The following is an 11,119-nucleotide window of genomic DNA, read 5'->3' on the forward strand; positions in this document are numbered from 1 at the left end:
GTGTTGTAAGTTATGTCTAAAATACATATATCTTTTCTAAGAGAGATCCTTTCTGTCATAAGTAGAAATTAGGGCAGAAGGAAGAATAGAACATTTCTACTTCTATTTTTTAAAATGATTTTGAGAAAGAAAGAGAGAGACAGAGACAGAGAGACAATTTGCTGTTCCACTTATTTATGCATTTATTGGTTGATTCTTGTATGTGTCCTGAGTGAAGATCAAACCTTGGCATATCCAGACAACATTCTAACCAACTAAGGTAGCTGGCCAGGGGCTCTGCCTCTTTTTTAAAAAATTTTTAAAAGATTTTATTTATTTATTTTTAGAGAGGGGAAGGGAAGGAGAAAGAGAAGGAGAGAAACATCGGTTAGTTGCCTCTCGCAAGCCCCCAAATGGGAAACTGACCCACAACCCAAGCGTTGCCCTGACCAGGAATCAAGCCAGCAACGTTTTTGTTCACAGGCTGGCACTCAATCCACTGAGCCATACCAGCCTACCTCTGTTTTTAGGGAAATTTTCTTCACATTATCATGAGCCTCAAACCAATGCAATCAACAAATACTTAAGAATTAACTGAGTTTAACTTATTTTTGTTTGCTATTTTCTCCTTGTATTCCACTGCTCTCTTAGATTACTTTTTATTGAGTTGGAGTACATTCTTGAATAATTATTTAATAAGTGTTCTGGAAGTGGTATAAACTTTTTGTTTTCTTGCATTGATTTCACTCTTGAATGATAGATTAATTGGAAAGATAATTCTGAATTTAAAATAATTTCCCTTAGAACTTTGCTTTGATCACTTTTAGTATCAAGTGTCACTAATGAGGAATTCGTTACCAAGATTTTTTCTTTTATAAGTAATCTAGTCTTTTTTTCTATATAAAACTTCTAGGGATATGGCTGGCATGGCTCAGTTGGTTGAGCATCATCCTGCAAAGCCAAAGGTTTTTAGTTCCAATTCCTGGTCAGGGCATATGCCTAGGTTGTGGGTCTGGTCCCCCGTTGAGGCACATGCAAGAGGCAACTGATCAATGTTTGTCTTACACGTCGATGTTTCTTTCCCTTTCTTTCTCCCTACCTTCTCCTCTCTCTAAAATAAATAACAAATCTTTTTTAAAAATTTAGAATTTTAGCTTTGACTTTGAAGATATGAAATTTCATCAGAACATGATTTAATTTTTTCAATGATGTGAGATAGGGGTCTGAATTCATTCTTTTCCATGTAGGTAGTCAATTATTCTAGAATCATTTGTTGAAATGATTATTCTTTCCCCATCAAATTGTCATGACAACCTTACTGAAAAATCAGATGACCATAATTGTAACTTGGTGGGCTGGTGATTTTTTTTCTATTGATCCATATCTATTCCTGTACTATCAAAGAGTCTTTATTACTGTTGCTTTGTAGTAAATTTTGAAATCATGAAATATTGAGTCCTCCAATTTAGTTCTTCTTTTTAAAGACTGTTATGGCTTTTCTAGAACAATTAGCTTTTGAAACTTAAATCTATTCCTTTCTTTCTCTCTTTGTATTGAACATAACTGAAGAAGCCCTTTTGTTTCCTTCTAATTTCTGCAGGACTTAGCTCATTCAAGACCATACTTTCTTTCCTAATACACACATGGGTTTACACTATTCATTTTATTTCTTTTATTTTTCAAATACAGGTGACATTCAATATTGTACTAGTTTCAGTTACAACATAGTGATTAGATGTTTATATAACTTATTAAATGAACACCTCAATAAATCTAGGACTCACCTGACACCATACATAGTACAATATTATTGACTATATTTTCTATGCTGTATTTTACATCACTATATTTGCTTTTACTTATATGTCCTTCTATCACTATCATTTTAGAACCAAGACTATCAAATAACTCCTTTGCATTTTGTAAGTTTAATGAGCAACTTCCCACCTTTATTCATCAGAGTCATTTGTGGTTGTGTTGTCTGGATCTTGTTCTTTAGAGGTTCCTATTCCTTTGAAGCATGTTTTATTTGAGCACTTCTGGTCATAAACTTAGATGTTTCTATTTTCTCCTGAACTGTTTTGGGCTGTAGTTTGCTAAAAGGCTCCTGAATCTATGTTCTTGGTGTGGGGAGAGGTGTCAGGACCACCACTAGCAGCAGCCTTACCTGGGAGCTTTTTAGAATTGAAAACTTCAGGTCCAACCCAGACCTATGTATTCACTGGGGTTGCTGGCAACTCAGTGATTAACCAGCCCTATGACCAGTTCTAAGACAACTATTTGATCAGCATAGCTTGAAGAGAGATAGGAGCATAAGTGGGAAATGCAGTAAGAAAAATTGCAGCTGTCCTGCAAGAGAGGCTGGAGGTTTATCCTAGGGTGGTAGTTGTGCATTTGTAGACAGGTAGAGAAATTTGAGGTTGACAAAGAGTCACTTATAGTGTGATTTATGTAATGCCATTGATATGAAATACCCAGAATAGGCAAATCCATAGAGACATAAAGTAGAACAGTGGTTGCCAGAGGCTAGGAAGAGAAGAAAATAGGGAGTTATTGTTTGGTGGATACAAAGTATAAGTTTCGCAAAATGAAAAGAGTTCTGTGGATGGATTGTAGTAATAACTGCACAACAATGTGAATGTACTTAATGTCACTAAACTGTACTCTTAAAATGGTTAAGATGGTAAATTTTATGTGATGTGTATTATAGCACACACAATTTTTTAAGTCTGCTGTAAAAGTGTTCTGCTTCTAGAATCTGTGAGGGCAGCCACAGCAGGTGAATCTGCTTCTGCCATCCTGCAGCACCAATCATCACCTGTCCCCAGAGTCAAAAGCAGTAATAGCAATGAATCTATAAAGTTGTTCATTGCCCCTCTCTGAGGTCCAAGTCCCTAAATATTAAGGGCAGGGAGATACCCAAGTACTTACAACTGGTTGATAGAATATGACATTTATTGACATAGATAAAAAACTAAGAATGATCCATTGCAACATGGTAAGTTTAGAATGCCTATTTGATAGTCAAGATGAGTAATCAAGTAAATAGTAAGATACACAATGTGGAGTTCAAAAGAAAGGCTTGTGCTGCAAAAATAAATGTGGGCTACTTGGACAGTATGCATAGAGTAGAATGGAATGAGAATGGATAAACTAGCTCTGAGGAAAATGTACAGGTAGAAGAACATGCGGCCTAGGAGGGAGTTAACTAGTGGAATAAAAATGAAAAACATTACTGTACTTTCTAACTTGTCCACATGCGATGGCCAAATGAAGAACTTTATTAAATTAGGGCACTTTGAGTTCCAATGAGGGAAACTGAACTAAAAAAGGAATTTTATCACAAACTTCATGATTCCTGAAATTAACAGGGGTTCAGAAAATGAAACACTAGAGAATAAAACATGACATGACTTTCTCCCTCTAGCATTTCTGCTTCTCTCATTAATTACTGTACCCCACAGCAGGAAACATTGCTACAGCTGCTCCTGTGTCCCATCCCTCCCAGCTTCACCACATGAGAAGGACTGTATTTCTTCAGAAACTCCAGAAAAGAACTGATAGTTTCAACTTAGGTCATGAGATCATTCCTACCAATCAGCTGAGGCAGATACTATGGCTTAGACTGGGTTGGAGTCTGCTCCTAGACCGGTCATCAACTGTGATCAGAAAGGAAGGGTCAGGAAGGATAGAAAAGGCCTCATCAGAATCTCAAGATAAGACTCAGAAAAGCACTGTCTAGAAAAGATAAGCTGGGCAGACAAAACCAAGTGCCCTCTATACAACACCCAGACTCTGGAAGCAGCAGCCTGTTTATTGAAGGGATAGAAGATAAAGGAAGTACAGTAGTCCCTCTCTTACCTCGGTTCACTTATCGCGGCCTCACTGTATCATGAGATTTTTAAAAAGATTTTATCTATTTATTGCGGATTTTTCTCTATATCGTGGGATTTTGTGGTACTGTACACGTATATTGTTTAAGTCATGTAGGTTTAAGAGTATAGAATATGTTTAAGGACATAAGTAGTGTTTATAAAAGTGTGGAAAAGGTTAATAAGGGACTGAGAATGGTCTATAAGTGTGTGGGAAGGGTTTATAAAGCCTTAAAATATATATAAATACTAAAATAAATGTAAGGTTCCTACTTCGCAGATTTTCACCTATTGCAGGGGTGGGGGATCTAGAATGTAGTACCATGATAAGTGAGGGAATACTGTAATGATGCCAGCCACACATCAGTTTTTCCTGTACTCCCCACTCCTGGTTTCCAAGACAGGTCACATCGCAATAACTGTAGGACTCCTGATGGCCTTTGGACTCTGCTGCTAAAACCCCAGTTGAAGTCCATTCAGGCAAAGCTGAAGCATACTATTAAGTCTAAAAGCATCCTATGGCAATCAGTGTACATTCCCACAGGCCCCAGGGGGTTGGGGGGGTGGGGGACCCCCACCCGTAGAGTTCCCCTGGTATCCTGGATGAAATGAAGACTTCCCAGGCACCTTGTGCTAGGGGAGAGAAGGCCAGCAAATGTCTGAAAGACAAATGCCTTGATTGCCTTCCTCCAAGGTCCTTTATTGAGTGCAGTAAGCTTAAGGCCATATAGCATGCACAAAGCTTATCAATCAATGTTAAACAGTGCTGATTACAGAAAACAGATACTGTTCAGGCATAACAATTGAAGGAATGTTGAGATCTCCCTCAGGTCAGGGTGTGTTGGACACAAAGACTTCAGATGGCCATAAAATAGGGAGGGTAAGTTCATTTTGAGTTAAAGTTAAAACCTCTGCTGCTGGTATGATAAAGTGATCAAGTGAGGTAAAAGAACAGGGCAAGCTTCAAAGGACATAGGGCATTTTCTCATGGCCCGATTCCCACTGTGGCCCACTGGCTATAGCATTGAGGCATGTATGCACCCAGCTTTCCCGGTTTTCTGGTCAGTTTTTACAGGATTCGTTTCCTTTGCCTGTTTGTGCAGGGCTCCAAGTCTCAATTATTTCCCAGGGGGAACCCTGACAGTGAGGCTCAGTCCTCAATATTTCCTCCCTCTTTCATCACAAGGAAAAGCCTAATCCTTCGGTCCCCATGTCCCTGTGGGTTAATCAATCAAAGGAAAGATCTACTGATGATTGGCCCACACCATGCTAAAGTTGCCACATCGGATGCTGGGGATTCCATTGCATTGCTTCAATGGCTTTCTCTTTCTTAACACAGCAAAATGTGGCAGCATCAGAAATTAAGCATTTTCCCAAGCTGTGGTCATCAATCAGTGATGAGTACAAGGCCTGTTGCTTTCTTATATCTCTAGCTGTTGGATGCTCATCTCCCTGGACAAGATAATCACAAACAGAACTACAAAGCCCAATGTTCCACAAAATGGGCCTAAAGGAGGTTTATCACAATCAATTAGGACACTTACCATTAACTCTCAACAGAAGGACTTGAACAATCTAAGAACTTTGTAGGGCCACAACGGTGACTGATAATATTGCCATTACCCAGAACTTTAGTAGAGGCCTCTCCCTATCTATAGCAACCCATAATATTTATAAACAAGGTTAAATTATGTAAGCATCTGTGTTTATTTCTTACTTTCATTTTTTTTTTTTAGGAACTTAGACCACCTTGCCCTCTTTGCAGCTGTAATTTGTTCCAACTGGTTATAACCATTGCTTTGCTTACTCAGTTTGCTACTGTCTGGTTACTGTCATGTGCACGAGATTCTCTGCTCACACTAGACAGTCCCCATCATTGCTAACCCAGAAAACTCTGAAAGATCATCATTCTCCAACAATCAGAGATAACAGACATTCTTGCTTCCTCTGCCCTACATCCCAGCATTTGTTATTTTCCAAGTTAGCTCATCCTGTTACAGAAACAAAGGAGTCCAAAAATCCCCAGAGTTTGCGGCTGGGGGATGGGGAGAAGGAAGGAGCTTTCAGAAAGTCTCCACATGCCTGAGGCTGGTAGCTAGTGTCTTTTTTATGCAAAATGTCTTTAATGCATCCAAAGTCTCAGGTAGATGGGAGGAGTCTTGAACCAGGGGACAGTATGGAAAAAGCACACAGAGCCTACGTAAGGTTCCGTGAATGGTCAGAACTGTTTGCAATGCCCACTGCATCAGAGGACGCAGTCAGGGATATATAAGCAGCTTTGGACATTTTAGCTCTCTCTCTCTCTCTCTCACCTGGCTCTCTCTTGCGCTCTCACTCTCCTGCCCCCTCCATGCGGCTTGGTGAAGGGGCCTTCTCCATGCGGAATAAAGAAGCTAAGTTCTCCATGTGGCTTGGAGAAGGGGTCTCCAGGCTGCTTTAAGAAGCTCTGGCTCTCGTGTGCTCCCTCCATGTGGTTTGGAGAAAGGGTCTCCAGGCTGCTTTAAGAGGCTCTCGCCATGCGGTTTTGAGGAGAGGAGATCCATGCGGTTTGCAGGAAGAAGGCAGTTTGCAAGGAGGCTGAGAATCCAAGAGGTTCTGCATTGAGAGCTGGAGGGCACCACAGCACAGAAAGGACCTCCCCAATCAGAATTGAATGATTGGCAGCTACTGGTAAAGCTGAACTGTGTTTGGAAAGTAGGGAAACGGTTTCTCTAACTTTTCTAAAGCTAGCCTGGTTTGGTAGGGGGGAGGCAAGAATATGTGTTTATGGGTGTTTGAAAGAACATAAGACTTAACAACAGACATCCGCAAATAACTAAATCTATATAACTGTTAAATAAACAATTCTTTTTCTTTTCACTAAACTCTGGTATTGAGAGTTACAATTTTGGCGGCGGGCAATCGGGCCCCTAACTAAAGAGCCCGTGGGTTTGTTTTCAATTGGAGCAGCCCAGGGATTCTGTAACAATCCCATTAGGTAATGAAGAATTGTAAAGACAACCTTCATGCCAAAGCTGATTGTTTACCATTTCATAGGACTAATGGTGATAAGTAGAATGATGTCAGAGGCAGTGTGGGCTATTCCAGCAACAGAGCAGGAGCCTTTTAAACATAAATTTATGCTTATGCTTTCATTTTATCCTTCACTGAATTATCTTACTCTAAAATCTAGACTTTCTTAATGAAGTTTCATCAAGTTTTGCATATCATGTTATATATTGCCCCACCAAACTGAGCTTCAGTTACAGTGCTGACCAAAACTTCAAAGGATGTTCACCTGCTAAATTCTGGCTATTTGTTTCCATCAAGTTAGATTATATGAGACCATATTTCTTACACATGATATATCAATACACTGTGTTTTATTGAATCCAAATACCACTTATTATAAGACCCATATTTTTTTGTATCATTGAGAAATACAAAGCTTGCCAATTAAACTATGGCAATGCTTTTGAACCACTTAAAATTTTTACTTAAAACTATTAAAAGAAGTTTTTTTAGAACAGGGGTGGACAAACTGTGACCCTGAACCAAAGCTGGTCTGCGCCTACTCTTACACCTAAAGTTTGACTGGAACACAGCCTAGGGCTCATTTGTTTACTTATCATCTGTGGCTGCTTTTGCACAACAATGGCAGAGATGAGTAGGTGGGACAAAGACAGTATGGTCTAAAAATCCAAAAATAATTATGATCCAACCTACCTCTGTTCTAGCTTCATTTAGACACATTTTAAAATCATATTTTTTTATTTACATACGAGATTGAAGTAAATGAAATAAATTGCTTGTTTCTTTACAAATATGCAAAATTTCACGTATTTGTGGCCATTTCTCTAACAAATATTTGCTTCACTAAATTCAATTTTTTGCCCTGCTAATTTGTGTCTGCACCCTGTTCCTTTCACTACCAAATCAAGCTGAGATCCATTGGCAGCCTTCTCTGTAGGATCACTCATGGGGTCATAGTCACTGGACAGTTCCAATACGGCCTCACTCTCACATCTGTCAGGTGGTGCTGGCTCTCTGCCAGGGGTACCTCTGTTCTCATCCTTCAGGCTTTAATGAGCTCATTCACCAATACAGCTGTCTCAATAATGGTGCACATTTGACTGAGAAGGCAGAAAGGGGTGAATTCTTTACTTCTGCAAGCTTCAAGCAGATGTGGTACATTTACACAATGGAATATTACACGGCTGTACAAAGGAAGGAAATCTTACCCTTTGTGACAACATGGATGGTCCTGGAGATTACTATGCTAAGTGAAATAAGCCAGTCAGAGAAAGACAAATGATCTCATTTATATGTGGAATTAACAAAATAAACTGACAAACAAAATAGGAACAGAGGCATGGACACATGGGACAGATTGACAGATTTCAGAGGGGAGGGCAGTGGGGGGACTGGAAAAGAACATACATGCATATATACATAGACCATGCACACAGACAACAATGTGGTCAAGGCAGGGATTTTAAGTGGATTTTATTAAACTTGTATTGGGAAGCAACTAAAGGATTTTAAGGAGGGACCTCCCAACATCTGTTTTATGTCTTTAGAATATCATCTGGGCCCTGACTGGAGTGGCTCAGTTGGTGGGACCCATGGACATAGACAAAAATGTGGTGAAAGCTGGGAATGGAGCGGGGCAAAGGGGGGGAAATGAGGGACATCTGTAATAGTGTCAACAATTAAAAAACGGATACTGGTGGAATAAATACATTTCAAAAGTTCCAAGCAGTTCCACCTAACGTTTAACAGGCATCTCAATTCTAAAATATTCATAACTGACCCTGACTGGAGTAGCTTAGTGGATTGAATGCTGGCCTGTGCTCCAGGGTCACTGGTTCAATTCCCAGTCAAGGACACATGCCTGGTTGTGGCCAGGTCCCCAGTTGGGGGAGTTTGAGCGGCAACTGGTTGATGTATGATCCATGTATCTCTCGCACATTGATGTGTCTCTCCCTCTATTTCTTCCTCTGTTCCTCTCTCTCTAAAAGTAAATAAATATTTAAAAATATAACTGAAGTTTTGAAAATGACTACCCTACCCTACCCTACTATTCTCCCATTTTTTTCATTTTAATAAATAGAACCACTTGCCATGTAATCACTCAAGCCAAATCTGAGGGGTAGCTCTCAACTCCTCCCATCTCCCTCACTACTATTTCATCTCCAGAAAGTACCTCAGATTCCTCCATCTCTCTCCAAATATATTGCTACTACCCCAGGATAAACTTCTAGTCTCTCTTACAGGGCAGCTGCAAATTTCCTGACGGTGCTCCCCACTTCTGCTCCTATCTCCTTCCAAGCTGTGCTCCATAAAGCAGCCCAAATAATATACATTTTTTAAAAAGATTTTATTTATTTTTAGAAAGAAGGAAAGGGAGGGAAAAAAGAGAGGGAGGAAAACATTGATTGATTGCCTCTCATATACCCCCCAACTGGGGACTGAAACTGCAACCCAGGCACGTGCCCTGACTGGGAATTGAACCGGAGGCCTTTCGCCCTGCGGGACGATGCCCAACCAACTAAGCCACACAGGTCATGACCCAGGTAATACTCTAAAGACATAAAACAGACCTCATGAGGCTCCTCCTTAAAAATCCTTCAGTTGCTTCCCAATACAATTTTAATAAAATGCAAATTCCTTATGGTAACTTAAAATACCTTCCTGACCTTACTCATGGCTAACATGGTAACCCATGCATTCTCAATAGGGGAGAATATCACCCCCAAAGAGGTAAAATTTGTTCTTCAGAATAGAAGAGGGGAATAAAAAACCTTACTCTTTTCAATGTATAAATCATAGACATAAAGTATATAGAGTATTTATGGAATTAAAATTTTGTGGGGGAGATGATTTGGAAAAAAAATGTCTAAGAGGGCTCCTGAAGGGGGCTATAATAAAAAATGTTGAGAAAACACTGCTGTAATTTCATGTCAGGCCTCTAGCCCATAGCTACCAGACCAGTGTTATACAATAATAAATCTGTATGCAGTGATAGAAATGTTCTGTAATCTGTACTGCTTAATACAATAACCCCTGAACACTTGAAATGTGGCTACTGAAACAGAGTAACTGAATTTTTAATTTTCAGTAACAAGGAACAGACTGACAGTTACCAGGAGGCAGGGAGGAGGAGAAAAGGGGGAAAAGAAGGGGAAGGGTCTAGTCAAGGAACTAGTATAAATGACCCATGGACATGGACAATGGGGTGGGGATTGACTGTGGGAAAAGGAGTGGGTGGGGTGAGGGAGAGCAATGGGGAAAAAGTGGGACAACTGTAATAGAAAAACAATAAATAAATAAATTTAAATTTCAATAGCCACATGGGGCTGCTGCATTAGCACTGTTCTAGATGCAATATCCTTTTGATTCAAGGATACCAAGTTTTTGCATAGGCTAGCTATATCTGTTAGGATGCTTTGCTACAATAACAAAATTTCAGAGTAGATTAAAGATTAAGAAAATATATTATTGTACATAATAAGTCCAGATGTAGAGAGATCCCAGGGTTGGCTAATTAAAAGGCTCAATGCCACTGTCATGGATCCAGGTTCTTTGCATCTTCCTTCACTGTCATTCCCAGTGGATCAGCAGTGCATCAACACTGCCTCAGGCTGTTCCCCTAATGGTCACAGTATGGCTGCCACAGTGCCAGGTATCACATCTAAACCCAGTGTTCAGAGAAAGAGAAGGCAGCTGTCTTTTGTTTCTCCATTTCAAAGTGAGAAAAACTCCTCACATCTCATTAGTCAGAATTTTGTCGTGTCTCTATATAAATGAATCACTAGCAAGAGAAATGGGACCCCTACACAAGGCTCAGATCATATAAGAGCCATTTCCTGGGGTCAGACATGGTGCTGATCCCTAAAACACATGGCTTTAGGAGCTGACTGGATACCTAAACAGGTGAAGGCTCTTCAGGAAAGTGGGAACCTGTACACCCTGTGTTGGGGTGAAGATCATGAAACAAGAACCTCACCCTCTTTACTATGTACAGCTAAACTGAACCAGCTGGGAATGTCCCAATGCCAGTGGTTCTCAAAGTGTTCTATCTGCACCAGCAGCATCAGCATTACCTAGGAACTTTTCAGAATTAAAAGTCTTCAGGTTGTACCCAGACCTACTGAGTCAAACTCTGGGGGTAGTACCCAGGAAAATGTGCTTTAACATGCCTTCCAGGAAATTCTGATGAGAACCACTGCCCTATACCAGTGATTCTCAATCAGAGGCAATTTCGTCTTGAAGAGACATTTGGCAAT

The sequence above is a fragment of the Furipterus horrens genome, unplaced genomic scaffold (genome assembly GCF_987537825.1).
Source record: "Furipterus horrens unplaced genomic scaffold, mFurHor1.1.pri manual_scaffold_3, whole genome shotgun sequence".
Lineage (NCBI taxonomy): Eukaryota > Metazoa > Chordata > Mammalia > Chiroptera > Furipteridae > Furipterus > Furipterus horrens.